The following is an 18,548-nucleotide window of genomic DNA, read 5'->3' on the forward strand; positions in this document are numbered from 1 at the left end:
TCGGGCTCTTCTTCTTGTCTCGATTATTCTTCGTCAAAAAATTAAAAATCCTCCCCATTTGCTTCCAAATTCTCCTCAATAGGTGTAAGGTCCCCTTGTTTATGTGCTCTTTTAGTAGGATCAACTAATTCTTCAAGGGTTGCAATAACCAAATATTCCATTGAAGAAACCAATACACAGTGACGAGTCATTTCTCTCTTTATAGGCTTATGTGGAAGAATAGAAGTGACAGGAAGTAAGTCGAGAGATCTTACAAACTAACGTGTAATAGGTCTGATTGTTCGGAGTTGATCGTAGGTGACTTCAAAATCCTATTCTGTACTTCGATGAGAGTAATCCCCTATCTTAGGAATGTGAGTTGGAGTTAAACTCATATCGTTATTATCTTGTATGGAAGGTTCATTGTTAGGATGTGGTGAATTTTCAGCCATATAAAGTCTGCCCTCCTTCTAGCACCATAATGTTGACAGTGTTGGATCCCTCCAACATATAGGGGGTCTCCCTGATATAATTCCCAATGAGACCTCACACCATTTGGTATAGGAGCTCCATATGGAAATGTGGCCTGGCTGCCATATAATTAAAGATTTTCCTTGGCTACAACTTTTTGCTTGAGAGAGAAACACCCATGTACCTTTGAATGAGCACCAAATTCAATGAAATAGTTCAATTTCCTTAGTACTATTCCAATATACATGCATGTGCATACATATGAAAGAATTGTTAATTGTCTAGCAAAGTAGTTCACATGGACATAATGATAGTTAAAACAATTACAACACACGTTCAACAAGATGAGCACCAAAGTCAATGAAATATTTCAATTTCCTTAGTACATATGAACAACACACATACCACAAACATAAAAAGAATATTCTTATTACATTCATGATATATGCATGAAAGTATGTTGGCTCAATTATTGGGAATCACAATTTCCATTAGAGAAAAACCCGTAGGTGTTAGTTAACGATCACATCGCCAGAGATAAGGATCCACAAGAGCTGGTTAGTCCATGTCATGAAACACATGGGGAGCATTGGTTTATCCATTTTCCAACAATCTCTCCCCCAATGCGAGTTGGGTGTGTATCGAACTCGTGACCTATGCTCTGATACAACTTATTGGGAATCTTGATTGTTGTTAGACCAAAACCCACAGGTGTTAGACAATGATCACATTTCCATAATTAAGGATCCATGAGAGGCGAATAGTCCATGTCATGAAACACGTGGGGAGCGTTGGTTTATCCAATGTCCAACATCAATGAGCTTTGAATATTAAGCAGAAGTTCAAGGATAAATTGATGCAATGAGACACCACTAGCTCCAATAGTGGAGCATCAGGCCAGTACTTTCTCTCTAAAAGAACAATATTTCTCTCTAATGCCTAGGTGGATAAGCCAAGGTGAAAAGTCCTTTTCTTGAGTAATGAGACTTATTTTATAACAAGAGGAATGACCTTTCATATTCCTCATTACTCTTGGACTTCCCTCACGACTCTTGGACTTCTAATGTGACATTTTGTCTTTCATGAGACTTTTGGACTTTTCCTACAGACTCTTTTTTTCGTATATGACTCTTGGACTTCCACATATTTACATTTACAATATTTCCCAAAATTACATGATCATGTGACTACAACATGACAAGTCATAGACATTGATGACCTAGACTCATAGCAACTTGTAACATGGAGTTCTTTGAGAAGTGATGACACTGCCACTATGTCTTCAATACTTGTAACAAATATTGCATTGTAATTTCCTTCTACCATCCAAAGGGTATTTACAAAACATGGAGTCTTCATGATTCAATTTGATCATCCAAATCCATCATTCCTTCAACTGTCGCAACAAGGTTCCTTTGTGCCTTTTGTCTTCAAGATGATTATGTGGGAAACCTTTCTTGACAAATCTCCTCATAGATATTTTCCATGCTTCATTGAACAACTACAGGTATAGATCACTCATGGAAAGTAAACATTAGCTCAAAAATCTCCTACTCTTTCATGATTCATGCAAATTCTCTAACTATGCCTCAATAACACGCAAAGGAGAGAGAGAGAGAGATGTCCTCTGGGCATAGAGCACACTTATAGGAGACAAAGGAGGGCTTCACTACTCAGTGAGACTGTGCTACACACAACTATGGAAGAGGAGGAGGCTTGATGGGTACAGGTCACAATTGCAAGAGGCAAGGGAGCGAGATTGTCCACTAAAATTGTGCCATGCCCTAGGGAGGAGAGCCAAGACCATAATGAGGGAACAAGGCACACTTGCAAGGCATAAAGGAGGGCATCACTTCCCACTAGAATTGCATAGTGCACTCAATTGGGAGATAGTGGCTTGACTAGTGCAGGAAGAAGAGACAAATAGTAAAAAAGGAGGGTCTACTAACTAGAAGTGCGTTGTGTGCAGGAGGGAGAGAGAGGAATTAGGTTGGTTCATGTCGCAGTTCTAGTTGAAAAGGAGTGTCTCCATTATGCCTTAGAAGTGCACAGTAAACTCTTCCTAGCCTAAGGGCACGCTTGCAAAGCCACAAAATTAGCTAAGTACAGAATGGTGAAACATGGAAAAACACAATGAGTTAGGGGAGAAATCAAGCATAACACATATCAACTCATAAGAAAAACTTATACAAGACCCACAACTAAGAAATATACATCAAAATTCCAATTTACAAACCATCTCCAAGTGCAACAAATAAAGTATGCGCAGTTGCGACCAATAAGTGTTTTTTTGTGACTAGGAAGTGTATTATGACTCCAAAGTGCGTTATTGCTATTCTTGATGATCCAATGACACCTAGGAAGGAACACAAATACTTGAAACATGTGATAAAAAATAAAATGACACTTAATTACCAAAAGAGACACTTCACATGACAAAAGGTAGGCTCCAAAATTCGTATTTAACAAAATTTTGGAGGGTGTTGTAGCAACGACAACAAAGACTAAAAAATAACCCAAAAAGGATCAACCCAATTTGAGTGCCATGAACCATTCATAGTCCCTATTCAAGATGGTAGCAAAGGTTGACATCAATCCATATCAAGGTGAGATTGATTCTTTTAATTTAAATCATTTAATGCAATAGTTAGAGGTTCACTTTAGTTTTCACCACATAAAGGAAGAATAAAAAATTTCATTTGCATGTCTAAAATTAGAGGGCCAATCCCTAACTTGCTGGGAAATCCACACAAAAATCTTGAGACTAGAGTGATACCCTTTGATAACAAAGTGGAAGGATTTAAAACCTATCATAAATTCATAGTTATACCCTATCAGGTATGTAGAGGACAAGTGGATCCAATTTCATTACTTTAGGAAGAGACAAGGGTAGAGTGTGCAAGAGTACACCACCAAATTTAGGAATATGGAAATAAGTTGGATATCTCCTCAAACCACCATATGTACTCCTCTAGGATCTAGGGGGTCTACATAACCATATGCAGAAGAAAATGGTGTTTTTCAAACCTAAAATGATGTATGAGGCTTGTGTATAGGCAAGATACTTGGAGAACATAAGCTAGAAGAAAGGGAAATTAACTGGGTCAAAGAACAAGGAGCACGAGGAAGCTTCCAAGTATGGGAAGAAGAAGTAGAAAGTAGGAAAAGAAAAATAGATAATAGCCATAACATGCCCTTGCAAAGATCTCAACAACCATTGCAACCACTATAATATTTATGGTCATACATAGGAGAAGTGTTGGAAGTTTCAACATGAAGAATTGAAAGAAAGATGCTAGAAAGAAAAATTTCATGGCCACTGAATCGAGAAACCAAGTGAAAAGCAACTCAGACATGGATGAGAAGATTATCTATACATTAGTTCGTAAAAAGATGAATTTGACCAACCTTCAACAAGAAGAAGAGAAGGAAATGACTAGACTCTTCCATATATGATACAAGTTAGGAAGATAAAAAATGATGATCCTATTAAACTTAAGATCACAAGAGAATCTCATATTAACAAATCTAGTCAAGAAACTAGGACTAGAGACTCATGACCATCCTAGCCCAAATCCATTAGGATGGGTTAACAAGGAAGAAAATATAAATGTAACTAAACACTATAGAATCAAATTTTCTATCAGTGTTGATTTTATTAATGAAGTAGAGTTGGATGTAGTTCCACTTGATGTATGTGGAGTTGTATTTTGGAGTCCCTATATGTACATGCAAGATGAATATTCATGTGAAGAACCAATCAATACCACCTCATCAAGGACGAATAATCACATTATTGAACTCAAATTAGTTAATGGTCATCCAAAACTGCCACATTGTTCAAGTCAAAATGGATAGTGGTAAACCATAAACCACCAATATCAATGGAAGATGAATAGTGGATAACGAGGAAAACAACCAAATTAAGTAAAGATGGTTAGTGGTTAACCAACAAAATCACCACATAAAGAATCCGAAGCTCAAGCTTGGATCCTTCTAATACATAATCATTGAAAAACCTCTCAACTTGCATTTGATAGGGAGAAATATCAAATCTCAAGATTCAAGATTCAAAGTCAATCAAAATTCATCAAACTTTGAGAATTCTAGCATAGAAACTAGTTTCCTCAACAATAATCATTCCAGTTATTCATTGGGAATGTTCAAACATGCTAGTTGTTCACTTCCATACATCCATATGTTGGCATTTTTTAGGATGTCTTCATCAATACTTAGTTAGGAAATTTTAGATTAAAGATGACAAAATTTACTGGTGCAATTATTTTGACTAGTGATTGGGGGGGGAGGGGGTGGTGATCAAGGAATGTAGATTGTATTCCATGGAAAATCATAAATTCTAAGTTGTAAGCCTTATATTTAATGAGGTTCTTTCACAATACACTAATGAGTTGTCAATGAGATCTAGATGTAGAATGGTAAATTTAATGTGCTACAAATTTATATAGTGGTATCAATACAAGAAAAAGAGAACGACATTAAGCCTTTTCTGCCAATATTGTCTTGTCTTATTTGTACTCCAATTCTTAACAATGATTTATAAGTTGGTTTTGCTTTGGGAAATAAAAGCACAATAGGCTACTACCCTATCTCCTAGTCATATGATTGAGTAAGATGACATAAACAATTTAACTTCAATAGTGAACCACTTAAATATGTTCAAGAGGTGGCTCAGTATTTTCAAAAGTAGTTGCACTATCCTTAAACACATTCTTTGGGTCTAACTTATCACTTTAGGTAGTGACATGGATAGGATGGGAGTACACAATCTGAAGGTTTAGAATGATGAATTGATGAGGATTGAGCGTCTCTGCTAGCCATACAATTTAAGCCCTCCTTATAGTCCCAAATTTTGTTTTCATTTGCAAAGTGCCCTTCCCAGCAATATGGGTTCTCCGTATAGCGTGTCTTAATTAGTGAATGCAAGGTTAACTATATATAATCTAGTTAATGCTTCTAGAAAAGAAAATTTATTCAAGACAAAGTAGAACACACACACACACACAAATGAACATAAAATAAATGTCGAGAATTCTATTATGAAATCATTTTTCACAACCTCACATTCGCCATTTCAAAACAAATCTTTCAAAAAAAAAATCAAGAATGTAAACTAATCATATATATCTATATATGTGTGTGTGTGTGTGTGTGTGTGTGTGTGTGTGTATATATATATATATATATATATATATATACATACATATACATATACATATACATATACATATACATATACATATATATATATATATACATATGAACTACTTCTAGTGCCTTGTTATTAGACCCACTATCAATTTGTATTCGCTTTTGTGATAGAGGACTATCACAAAACGAATACAAATTGATAGTGGCACTAATAACAAGGCACTAGAAGTAGTTCTCAACACCCATCACCCCAATCAAAGCTGTTATTCAAAATTGGCCTTGAGAGCTGGATTCATTTCATTAAAATTCATAAAAGATTTTATAAAGTTCCAATAGCAAAAAGTTCCTCTTCTTATCTAATTGATTCATTTTTATACTTTTTCTCATAATTTCCATGTAAACTCTTAGAATTCCTTGTATATAATTGTGACTATTTAGCTTCTTTCTCAATAATTATGTTTCCATGTACAATTACATTCTTTTAGCTTCCCTTAAGCTCCCCAAAGGGATGTGAAGTGTCAAAATATTGAAAACTAATAATAAATTTATAATCTTCCTTTTGAAAGATAGTGAGCCCACATTACCTATCCATTACTTTGAAAGTTTCATGTTCATTGTTTTTTTTAATATGACATTTCATTATTTATATGGTCAATTTCCTTACTTGCATAAGTTATGTTTTTGTTGGATGCATGCAAGACATTAATTAATTTTATCATCATTTCAACATAATAATAATAATGAATCAATTCTTATTTATATCAATAATTGCAATAATTGTTACATGTTTTGATTCTAACATCCAATAAAACACCTGAAAATATTGAAGTTACTTCATAATAAAAACAACATATCCACTAAAGATTAAAATTTGTTTTACTAAAAAATATCTAAACATTATTATTCACTTAACAGTGTTACAATGTTTATCAAACAATATTGGCTATAAAGACCAATATTACATATTAAATTATTTAAACAAAGTTAAATTCAAAATAATGATGAATAGATTTTTTGCCCAAAAAATTAAGTACAATTGGAAATAGTAAAATCTCATTCAGTATAAGTGAAATATCAATTACAATAAATAAGATTCAATAATTATTAAATGAAAATTTTACTCTAAGAAATTTTAAATTTAACTTTTAACTCTTTAAAAATCAACATATATTCTAATAAAATACACCCCTAATCATTTGATATATTTTAAATAAATTTATTTATTATTATTATTTTCAAATAATTTATCTATCTTACCATCCAAGGAAGAGTCTAGAAAAACTTTTGACTACAAATTGTTTTAATATCAAATTGCCAAAATTAAATATTACCACATAATTGGTTCATAGACTAGATTTAATGTACAATGTTTATATTTGCTTGAACCATATTGGTAGTAGATGCGTGAATGAAATCATATATATATATAATTGGAAAATTTTGAAATTATATTCTTTCATAAACAATATTTATTTATTTCATCTGATTCTATCTATATTTATATTTTATTTTATATAAAACAATAATATATATGAAAATATATAAATAACTATAAACATTATTTGAAAAAAATAACTTATTACTATAAGTAATATCAATATCATATATAATTAAACATTAATAGCTATTATTTATGTTTACCATTATTATACAATGATATTGACATAATTTTTATCAATATTTCTTTGTTTCTTTATAAAGGAAAAAAATATTTGTTAATATAACAATTTGTTTTATTCACCATACATTTTATGGATACAATTTCTGATTTACAAAGTCCCATTATTTAGGGAATCGATACACTCCATAAAAGGGTTGTGGCCTTTTGGGAGACAAAAGCCAATGCCTGGCTTTCTCCCACACTACAAAAACAAAAATCACTCCTCCAAATCCAATTCCCAGACCTATTACCAAAGCCATCAATGACATCTTTTCATCCACTCTACTAAGCCATCCCACTACAGGCTTACCACTCATAGTACTACTATTTTCTTCTCTCTTTGGTCTTTTATTTTCATTGCATGTATCTAAAGGACACCCATACAAGCACTTATTCCTTTGAAATGAAGTTACATTAAAAGTGGAAAATTGTGTCCCTATTGGGATTGGGCCACAGAGGTTGTTAGATGAAACATCAAAAACACCCAACTCATACAATTTAGAGAGCTCTTGAGGAATCTCTCCACTTAAATTATTCTTAGCCAAATCTAACTGCTCCAAAGCAGAGATGTTACTAAGAGATGCAGGGATTAACCCTTCCAGTTGATTCCTTGATAGATTCAATAGTCGCAAGCTGCTCATACCTCCAATGCTTGTGGGTATTTCTCCATTGAGATCATTGCTAGACAGATCAAATATAGTGTCTATGGGCAACACATATGATAGTGTGTATTCACCTCCTTTTATGTCAAATACCATTTTCTCAAAAAATAGTGTTTCATCTGAAATATTTGCATAGTACACAAATCCGAATTGAGTTGAAATTACTCCATCCATGGGAGCAGATTCATTGATTGTAAATCCAGAGAGTCTCTGAAGTTGAGATGGTATTTTTCCATTGAATCTATTGTTGGATAAATCCAACACATGCAACTTCCTGAGATTTGTAATACATTGAGGAATAGCACCACTAAGATTATTATAAGCAACACTTAAAATTTTCAAGTCATGAAAATATGCAAGGTAGGAAGGAAGTTCGCCCATCAATCTATTTTTTCTTAAATCCAGAAGTCTAAGTTGGGTACAATTGGCCAATGATGTGAGCAAAGTCCCAGAAATTTTATTGGAGTGAGCAGAGAAAACTCTCATAGAAGTGCAATTGCCAATACCTTTAGGGATTGGTCCTTCCAGATTATTTTGTGATAGATCCAAAACCTGAAGTGAAAACAAACCATTTATACTATAAGGTATACTTCCAGTTAAATTATTGGATTCCAAATTTAAGTATTCCAAGGAATGAAGTTTTCCTACACCTTTTGGAATTATACCGGTTAAATAGTTATTTGATAAATCAAGAGATTGCAATCTTTTTAAATTGGTAATGGCTTTAGGGATACTTCCTATAAAATTATCCCTATAAAGGTATAAATAAGTTAATTGACTCATATTACTAATGAATTCGGGAATACTTCCTCTAAAGTTATTAGAACCAAGATTGATGTAAGTTAATTGAGTCAAATTGACAATAAATTCGGGAATACTTCCTATAAAGTTATTCGAACTAAGATCGAGTGAAGTTAAGTGACTCAAATTAGCAATAGCTTTAGGTAACTTCCCTGTAAGGTTATTGAATCTAAGCTGCAGATAGGAAAGGGGAAGGCGGCATATGATATCCGGTACAAAACCTTTTAATCTAAATTTAACTAATGTTAAAGTTCTAAGATGGCTGCAGTTTCCTAACTCTGCAGGAATAGAACCCGCAATTTTACTAGAAGACCCACCCATCCACAGTGCCGTAAGGGAAGAGCAGTTTCCAAGAGACGGAGGAATAATACTCTCCAAATTGTTGCCGTATAAGTCCAAGTACTCAAGTTTCTGTAGCAACCCCAATTCTCCTGGAACAGAACCTGATAAAAGATTATATTCCAAGTCAAGCATTTGGAGGGCTTTAAGTTGCCCAAACTCTGGCGGAATTCTCCCTCTCAATTTATTGCCACTTAGTTCCAACGTGCGCAGTAAAGAGAGATTACCCAGAGAAGGCGAAAGCGTCCCTTTTAGGCCTGAGAAACGAAGGTCTATGGAAACAACTCTTCTGCTATGTTTTCTGCAGCGAATGCCATTCCACGAGCATATGTTGGCAGAGTTGTGGGCCGTCCAGTTGGACAACAATCCATGTGGGTCGGCCGTTATGGCGTTTCTGAAGGAGAGAAGAGCTTCCACATCCCTTTTCTCGTGGCGGGCCATGGAGCTTCCAGATTCCTGCAACATTGACATGCGCTCATTCATAACATAATGAGAAGGATGAGGTTGAAGTGAATTGAAGTGATGATCGTCTACAGCAACAGAGGTCCCTGCAATCAGCACAAAGCACAGCAGCATGAGAAAAACAGCGCTATAATCCATTTCTCCCCTTTCCAATACAACGTCTTCAACAACGAGTATGAATTGTATTCTGGATATGTGGATATAATCATAGCGATTATCATTCCTCCACTATCTTTTCAGAGTCTCGCGTCTACTTTTTTAAGTCCTCCACCATCTTTTTAAAGTCTCGCGTCTACCTTTTTAAGGGCGATTCCTAAATCTATCTCTATGGCATAGTTAATGCGGGGTGATAGCCACATATAACGCGCGTCATGATGATCAGAGAAAAAAACGATTTCTAAATCTACCTCTATGACATAGTTAATGCAGGGGTGATAACCACATATAACGCGCACCATGATAATCAGAAAAAAAAACAACACGCGTTATATGTGGCTATCACCCAAGAACATTAACTATGCAATAGAGATAAATTTAGAAATCGCCATTTTTAAGTCTTCCACTATCTTTTCAGAGTCTCGCGTCTACCTTTTTAAGTCCTCCACTATCTTTTTAGAGTCTCGCGTCTACATTTTAAGTCTCTCTTTACAACTTGACACTAAACAAAATTGATAATTGTGAAATGTCACGATGTTCTCATATTCCTCCCCTAATTGCGAAATAGCGATTTTCATCATTAATTCTCCCCCATTAACTTCCACTTGCTTTCCTATTGGGCGTACAGTTTATATTTCTGAGTTGTTTAATGATTATAAAATAAAATAAGGCATCGAAGATGATTATAAAATAAAATAAGGCATCGATTTATAACATTATAAAATAAGTGTTGCATCCAGCGGACTCTCTATAAGTTTGAATATAAAATTATTTTAAATAGTGTTTGATTATCAAAATTTAAAAAGGGAAAATAATTATATATATATATAAATTACTTGCGTTAATTATTCACAAAAATATTTGATTATTTTAGATTGATATTTTTTTAGATTAGTTTAAGGAAATAAGGTAATTAAATTAAATGCAGTGACATATTTATAGTTATGTTTTGATATAGATTAATAAGTATATTTACTTGTATATATATGTATAGTATTTGTCACATTTATTATCCAATGAGATTTATGGTTTTTATTTAACATGTGTTAGGAGGGAACAAATTGGTAAGAGATTTGATTTTTCTAGGCACTCGAGAGTTAAGATGGATCTAGGCTAGTTTAATTATTAGCCTTTAAATAGGCCATATTAGATAATAATACCATGGGAAAAAAACATAGGTTAAAAATACCATAGGAAAAAAACCATGGGTTAAGAATACAATGAGAAAAAAACCATGAACTGGAAAATTTTGTGTTTTTTATTTTATTTTATTTAGTTTTAATTTAATTTAAATTTGTTTTGTTTTCACTAAGTCAAAATGTTAAACATTACAACATCTCCCCCATACTAGAGAATGCCTCTAGATACAAATATAATAGTAGTTTGATGAATAATATGGTTGTTATTTAGTGTTAATGCCATATTGTAAATGGTCAGTTTTAATGGCCAATCGCGAAACCACTGATACGCTGCTCTACTGCCATCCATTCGACTGAGCCACCCAATTGAACCGATGCCTCGCAGTTTAGTGCAGATCGTCACCATTTTTCTGACTGCCCGCTCGCCTACAGAACCAATGAGAAGGCAACCTGTGGAATCCCACTGCGAGACCGATTGTGCCGAAGCTCAGGTTGACTTGCAATCGAACCCCTAACGTCCATTGGTTAAGGGTCAACTAGCAGATTTCCTTTCATGTGCTGATAATACTCCTTGTCTATGAGGGCCAGAGTGTGGCAGCTCTCACGCAGTTGTCCTGCGGGTACCGACTCCCACAAGCAGCACTTGTTGTCTTTTGTGCATCTCACCCCTTCATTAGCAAGCCAATCCGCTACTTTGTTGGCATCTTTACGCACATCACAAAACTAAGAGTTGTTAGAATTCTCAGGTGTGATTGAATTCGGTAATAGACCTGCAAAAGTCTCTAGTGTTTCGAGACTTTGTCTGGTGCAGTGCCCGTGCCTAGCCGCTTGACCGAATTAATTATTAATTCCGAGTCAGCCTCAATGATTGTATTATGTAAATTGAACTCTATCAGAATCTCTAAGCATTGCTCAATGGCCATGAGTTCAGCCATATTGTTAGTGGCCCTCCCTAGATGACTGTGAAAGATGACTTTTATGTTTCCCTCTTCATCTCTTATGACTCCTCCATAACCAGCATCCCCAAGGTTACCTTTTGAGGCTCTGTCTATATTGAATTTTAAAAAGCCATGGGGAGGGGGTTGCCAAAAAGCCTTTCCTACTGAGATTTGCTTTGTTGTCTTAAATGTTCCCTGAGGGACATGAGACTGGAGTCCCAACAGTTCCAGAATTTGAGCGTCCCGATGACCCGGGGGTTTCTCAGGAGGTTGTTTCCGAAGGGCATTGACAATTTCTTTGAGCTATTTTAGGATTTGAGCTATGATACTTTGAGCTGAGCCGGATTTATCTTTGAAGATCTTATTGTTACATTCTTTCCAAACATCCCAGATCAAGAATCTTGGAATCAGAGCCAAGGTTGTGCTTACTGTCTTATTGTCCAAGAAGTCCTTCCTCCAATTCTTTAAAGTGTCGGTGATGTCATTTTCGTTCCTGTTAGTCTGCTTGAAGATACAGGCTACCTAATTCCATAAGGTGGAGGTGAAAGAGCAGAGGTTGAGAAGGTGATCCATAGTTTCTTCCTGCAGGCCACATAGTTGGCATCTTGATGGCCCAACAAAACCTCTCTTTCTGAGATTTTCCCAAGTTAGAATCTTTTTGTGCTGAACTAGCCACCTGAATAGTTTGATCTTCATCCAGTGTGGGTTGTTCCACAGGTCTTTCCATGTCTTATCCGGGCTTAGGTAATTAATTCCCATGGCTATTCTCTTAGATTCTTTGAGGTTGAAGATGCCCTTGTTGTTTTTACCCCATCTTAGTAGATCATTCGAGGTAGAGGTCAAAATTTGTCTCTTTTCTAGAATAGCTTCCAGAACTTTAGCTTGGGTCTTCAACGGGGTCTCTTCACTGTAGTCTGGTACCTTCCAAATTCTCCATTACCAGTGTCCCTTGACTGATCCCAGTAGTCACTTACTTTTTTCAAACCTTTGTTAATGGTGTCGTTTTTGATAATGTCCAGTCCTTCTCTACTGAGGTTATGTTTCTGTTGCCAGTTGTCCTCCCAAAACCATGCAAGCTTCCCATTTCTGATCTCCCAGAAATTGTGTTTCTAAACTAAGGCTCTGTTCTCCCATGCTTTATTCCAAATATGGGAACCTCTGATGTGGCTTGTCATTCTAATGTGGTCTGTTTCTTGCCAATCCATTGCATATTTTTGTTTCCAGAGTTTAGCCTAGGGGTTTCTTATTTCCTTTAGCCATCTCCACCAAAGTTTTTCCCCCAAAACTTTGCTTAGAATGTCCGGGTCATGGAGACCCAAACCGCCATGGGTTTTGGGATTACAGAGCTTGTCCCAAGCTACCAGCGCCCATTTCTTTTTCTCTTCCCCTTTAGCCCAGAGAAAGTCCCTTTGAATACTCCTGATTTTATATAATACTCCTGTTGGTGTTGGAAGGGCTGATAACATGTAGATTGGAATGGTTTGTAGTATTGCCTTTGTGAGAACTAACCTCCCTGCTAAATTCAAGGATCTGTTTGTCCATTTGCTGACTTTGTCCTTCAATTTATTAATTATAGACTCCCAGACTTCCTTGCTCAGAGGTTTTTCAGTGAGGGGTATTCCCATATATTTCGAGGGAAGATGATCTCTTTGAAATCCTAGAATTCTGGAGAGATTTCTTTGAATTGAAATATCAGTGTTAAAAAAGAAAACTTTAGATTTTGTGAGGCTTACCTCAGTACCCGCGGCCATTGCGAACTCATACATGATTTGTTTGAAAGCTTTGGCTTCCTTGACTATTGGTGTGCCCTGCAGCATAGTGTCATCCACAAATTGTTGATGGGTCAATGTGTCCTCATTCGGAGTTAGTCTCAGTCCCTGGATTCTTCCTTCCTCCTTGGCTGAAATGATCACTCTACCCAACCCTTCCATCATGAGAATGAAGAGGAAGGGGGAGAGAGGATCTCCTTGTCTGAGGCCTCTCGATGGCTTGAAGGTTCTGGACAGAGAGCCATTAAGAAGAATTGAACAACTAGCAATGGTAACGAGAGCCATGACCCATCTTATCCAGTTGTGGTCAAAGCCATAAGCTTTGAGAACTTTCCTAATACAAGACCAGCTTAGGTTATCATAAGCTTTCGCTATGTCCAGCTGTATTATCATACCTGCTTGCTTATTGGTCTTGAGGGAATGCACCACTTCGTGAGCTTGAATGATATTATTGAGAATTTGTCTACCTTCCACATATCCAGTATGCTCTTCTGACACAAGTGTTGGAAGAAGGGGTTGAGTCTGTTAGCAATTACTTGGAAATGATTTTGTACACCACATTGCATAAAGCTATGGGTCTAAATCTATCTGGAGTCATGGCTTTTTCCTGTTTGGGGATTAAGGCTATGAAGGATTCATTAAGTGCTCTCAGAACTGATTTTGATTTTCTTGAATCCTCCACCACTTCCAGAATGTCATGTTTGACTATTTCCCGGCATCTTTTGAAGAAGTCTACATTGAAACCATCTGGGCCTAGAGCTTTCCCATTGTGAATCTCTTTGATTGCTTCATTGACCTCTTCCTTTGTTACTGGCCTATTGAGATTGTAATTGTCTTCTTTGGTAACCAATTTTGGAATGTGTTGAGTAAAACTTTTAGTAAATTGAGATCTGTCTTCCATGTTCTCCTCTGCTATACTTTGAAAATGTTGGACCAGAACAGCTTCCATTTCTTTGTGGGTATTATGCACAATTCCCTAAGGATCTATAAGTTTTATGATCTTATTATGAGCCCTGTTTTCCATGGTAGACTTATGAAAGAACCTAGTATTTTTCTCCCCTTCCTTAATCCATTTTACTCTGGATTTCTATCTCCAAAATATTTTCTCCTGCTGGAATATGTTGTCACATTCTTGTTGAAGAGAGGCCGCTTGCATTTTCCTTTCCTCTGTAAAGCCATCTGTGATGAGAATTTGATGAATTCCCTTTAATTTGTTTTCCACTTCTCCCTTGGCTTTGAAAATGTTTCCAAACTCATTTTTATTCCATTCTTTGAGCTTTCTCTTGATGTGTTTGAGTCTCTGATGTAGGAGGAACATTTTTGTGCCTTGGGTGGGTATTTCTTCAGCCCACCAATTTCCAATGTTAGTGATGAAATCAGGGTGAGTAAGCCAGACATTTTCAAACCTGAAAGGTCTGTTCCTCAGGGTTCCAATAAAGGAAGCTTCCAGCTAGATGGGCCAGTGGTCCGAGCCTCTGAAAGGGAGGATGAAAGCTGTCATGATACAGCCGGTGAGAAGGAGATCCTCCGAGATTATGAATCTATCTAATCTTGAGGCTACTTGGGAAGTTCCTCCTCTCTTGTTGTTCCACGTGAAGATGCCATTTATTGTGTCCATATCCACCAGTCTCATATTGTTAAGGAAGTTCTGGAAGGCTATTGAGTCTCTACCAAGTGTTCTGGTTCCTCCTTTTTTCTCTGTGAGAGATCTGATCATATTGAAGTCCCCTCCTAGAATCTAGGGTATTGCTAGATGTCTCTCTCTCAGCTCCTCCAAAGAGGTGAGGAGCCTGAGTTTGTCTTCCAGAAGTTGAGGACCATAGACATTTGTGATCATGTAACAATCCTTGTCCCCCAAAGGTTGGATAACCATTGAAAGGTGGTTTCTTAATGCCTCAACATCCAAGATTCCAAATTTCTGAGGATTCTATAGAATGAGAATTCCTCTAGCTGAATTATTTGCTTTGACTTCTAGGTACTCATACTTAATAAGCCATTTGTTGTGCATTTCTCTAATTTTGTCTACTGAGCATTTTGTTTCCTGTATAAACACCATATCTGGTTTTTCTTCTTTTATTCTATTACTGAGATTTCTTTGTTTCCTTTTACTCCCTAGTCCTCTAATGTTCTAGGTTGTAAGCTTCATAATGATGGGTTTGTAAAAGAGTAACTAGTGAGATCTTTCATCTTACCTGAATTAATCATGAGTTTTCCACACTCTGTCAGTAGTTCATTTTGTCTCTTTCTTCCTCTTTTCTTGCCTGGGTTCTTGGTGGACTGTTTTGTTATTATCTCGTTTGATTTAACCCCTCTGTTCTCCTGACTATCGTGGTTCCTTTTGACTCTTGCAGCCTTTATGTGAGACCTTTGGAGGAATAGCTGTTGTACTCTGTCAAACTCCTCTTGTGGTAGAGAGTCAATTCCTGTGTTGATTCCCTGCTCTAGAAACTTTTCTAGTTCAAGGTTCTCCCTCTCGAGGATCTCCTGTAGGTCTTGGTCCTCCGTACCTCCTTCGCTTGGGGTCATCTCATGGTCCCTTCCAGGTTCCATGATGCTCGGTGTGTCCTCCTTTTTTCCATTGTACTCCTGTATGATTTCCATGTTATCCTCTTTTTCCTTTTCCATTTGATAGTCTTCTGTTTTCTTGTGCATTCCATTTTCTCCTCCTTCTTCTTCTAAAATCTCGAAAATGTTATGACTTGGTATTGTTGGGTTGTGTTAAATTCTTTCCACAACTAGCCCACATAGTTAACCAGGGGTTGGAAGGGGGGAGGTCACAGGGGGTTTGAGGGTCACCCGTAACCCCACTTGATGGGGTTCGGGGCAGCGCCCAAGAAAATTTTGGTTTTGGACCCTATGTTAGGTTGGGCGGACCCACCTATGGTTTTGTGCATGATTTTCGTACATGTTTTTGGACGTGATGGTTTTCAGTCCATGGTTTTGGACGCGATGGTTTTTTGGTCCATGGTATTGGATGCTTCGGCATGTATAAATATGTATTGTAACATTGAAAGGAACATAATGAAAAATCAAGCTGGTAGTCCTGATTTTGGGATCCAGGGGAAAATCTTTGTGTATATGTGTTTTAAGTGTTATGCTCTCGCATTGTTTATTTTTTGTGTTTTAGAATTCGTATGCAAGTAATTACTGTTTTGGGTTAAAACCTACATTTGGTATCAGAGTTGTTTTGGCTTCAAGGGGATGCCTTTGTTGCTGAGGGGTTTCGCTCAGGCCTGTGGTAGACCCTGTTCAGTGGGAGATCTGTGAGATCGATTCTAGTGGTGAAAGAAGATGGCAAGCAGTGGAAAGATAGAGATCGAGAAATTTAATGGTCAGAGTTTTGAGTTGTGGAAAGTCAAGATGGAGGATCTGTTGGTGGATAAATATCAGTGGATCGCAGTAGATCCGGGTACTAAACCAACAGGAGTGTTCGATGAAGAATGGAAGAAGTTGGATCAGAAGGCAAAGAGCACAATACGATTGTGTGTCTTAGATTCAGTGTTTTTGAATGTATCAGGGGAAGCTACGACGAAGGCTTTATGGGACAAGTTAGGGACTTTGTACCAATCTAAGTCTCTGGTGAATAAACTGTTCCTGCAGAAAACGTTGTATAACCTGAGGATGAAAGATGGAGGCTCGGTGACAGAGCATCTGAACACATTTAATACTGTGGTAAGTCAGTTAGCATCTATTGATATTAAAATTTTAGATGAAGATAAGTGCATCAATTTGTTGTGTTCTCTACCAGATTCGTGGGATAGTCTGGTTATTGCAATAGGTAGCAATGCAACTGCCTTGCAGTTTGATGAAATAGTCTCATCCTTGCTGACGGAGGAGATGAGACGGAAAAATATGGAGAGCCAGAATGGTGATGCCTTGTCTATACGAGGACGGTCCCAGAACAAAAACAAAAATAAATCATCAAGTGGGAGATCTAAATCTCTAGGAAAACTTGTAAAGGTGGTGTGCTAGAAATGTAGAAAGGAAGGGCACTACAAAAGGGATTGTAAATCTAAAGCTCTTGATAAAGGAAAGGGATCTGATGATGCTCCTTTTGCAGAGGTGAAAACCACCTCAGATGAAGGTGTGGATGTGTACTTGGCTTCTTCAAGTACACATGTAGATCATGAGGCATGGTTGATTGACTCAAGTGCATCCTTTCAAATCACTCCCCATAGATAGTGGTTCTATGAGTATGAGAAATACGATGGTGGTGATGTCTTCTTAGGAGGTGATAGGAAGGCTAGAATCATTGGTCGCGGAAAAGTAAAGTTGAAGTTGCAAAGTGGAAGGGTTAGAACACTTCCGGGTGTTCTGCATATTCCTGCATTAGCCAGAAAATTGATTTTTGTAAGCACGTTGGATGATGCAGGTGTAAAAACAGTGTTCAAGAAGGATACCTGCAAAATGGTTCGGGGAGCACTGGTATTGATGCGGGGAGTTCGAATTGGAACTCTATACAAGCTGCAAGGTAGTACTGTTATTGATGGGTACAACAATTTTGTGGTTATTGAAAGTGGAGTAGAAAATCTAGTGGTCTTTGGAGAGAAGACCATGTTGTGGCATCAAAGGCTTGGAAATATTAGAGAGAAGGGCCTTCAAATACTTCATGGTAAAGGTATGGTAGAAGGTATGAGTAAGAGCTCTCTGGATTTTGATTTCTATGAAAATTGTGTATATGGGAAGCAAAATCGGGTGAGTTTCCCCTCTGGTAGTAAGAGGGAGAAATAGATATTAGAACTTGTGCACAGTGATGTGTTTGGACCTGTGAAGGTTCCATCACTAGGTAAGTCTGTGTACTATGTATCATTTATAGATGACTTCTCAAGGAATACATGGATATATTTCCTTAAGAAGAAATCTGAAGTCTTTGACAGGTTTAAAGAATTTAAGGCTCTCGTGGAAAATCAGACAGAGAAGAAGATAAAGGTGTTGAGGACAGATAATGGTGGAGAGTTTTGCAGCAAGGAATTTGAAGAGTTCTGTAAGAAGTATGGTATAGC

Source organism: Pinus tabuliformis, chromosome 5_2 (assembly GCF_031772625.1).
Source record: "Pinus tabuliformis cultivar Carrire ecotype Pingquan chromosome 5_2, CPIR1, whole genome shotgun sequence".
NCBI lineage: Eukaryota > Viridiplantae > Streptophyta > Pinopsida > Pinales > Pinaceae > Pinus > Pinus tabuliformis.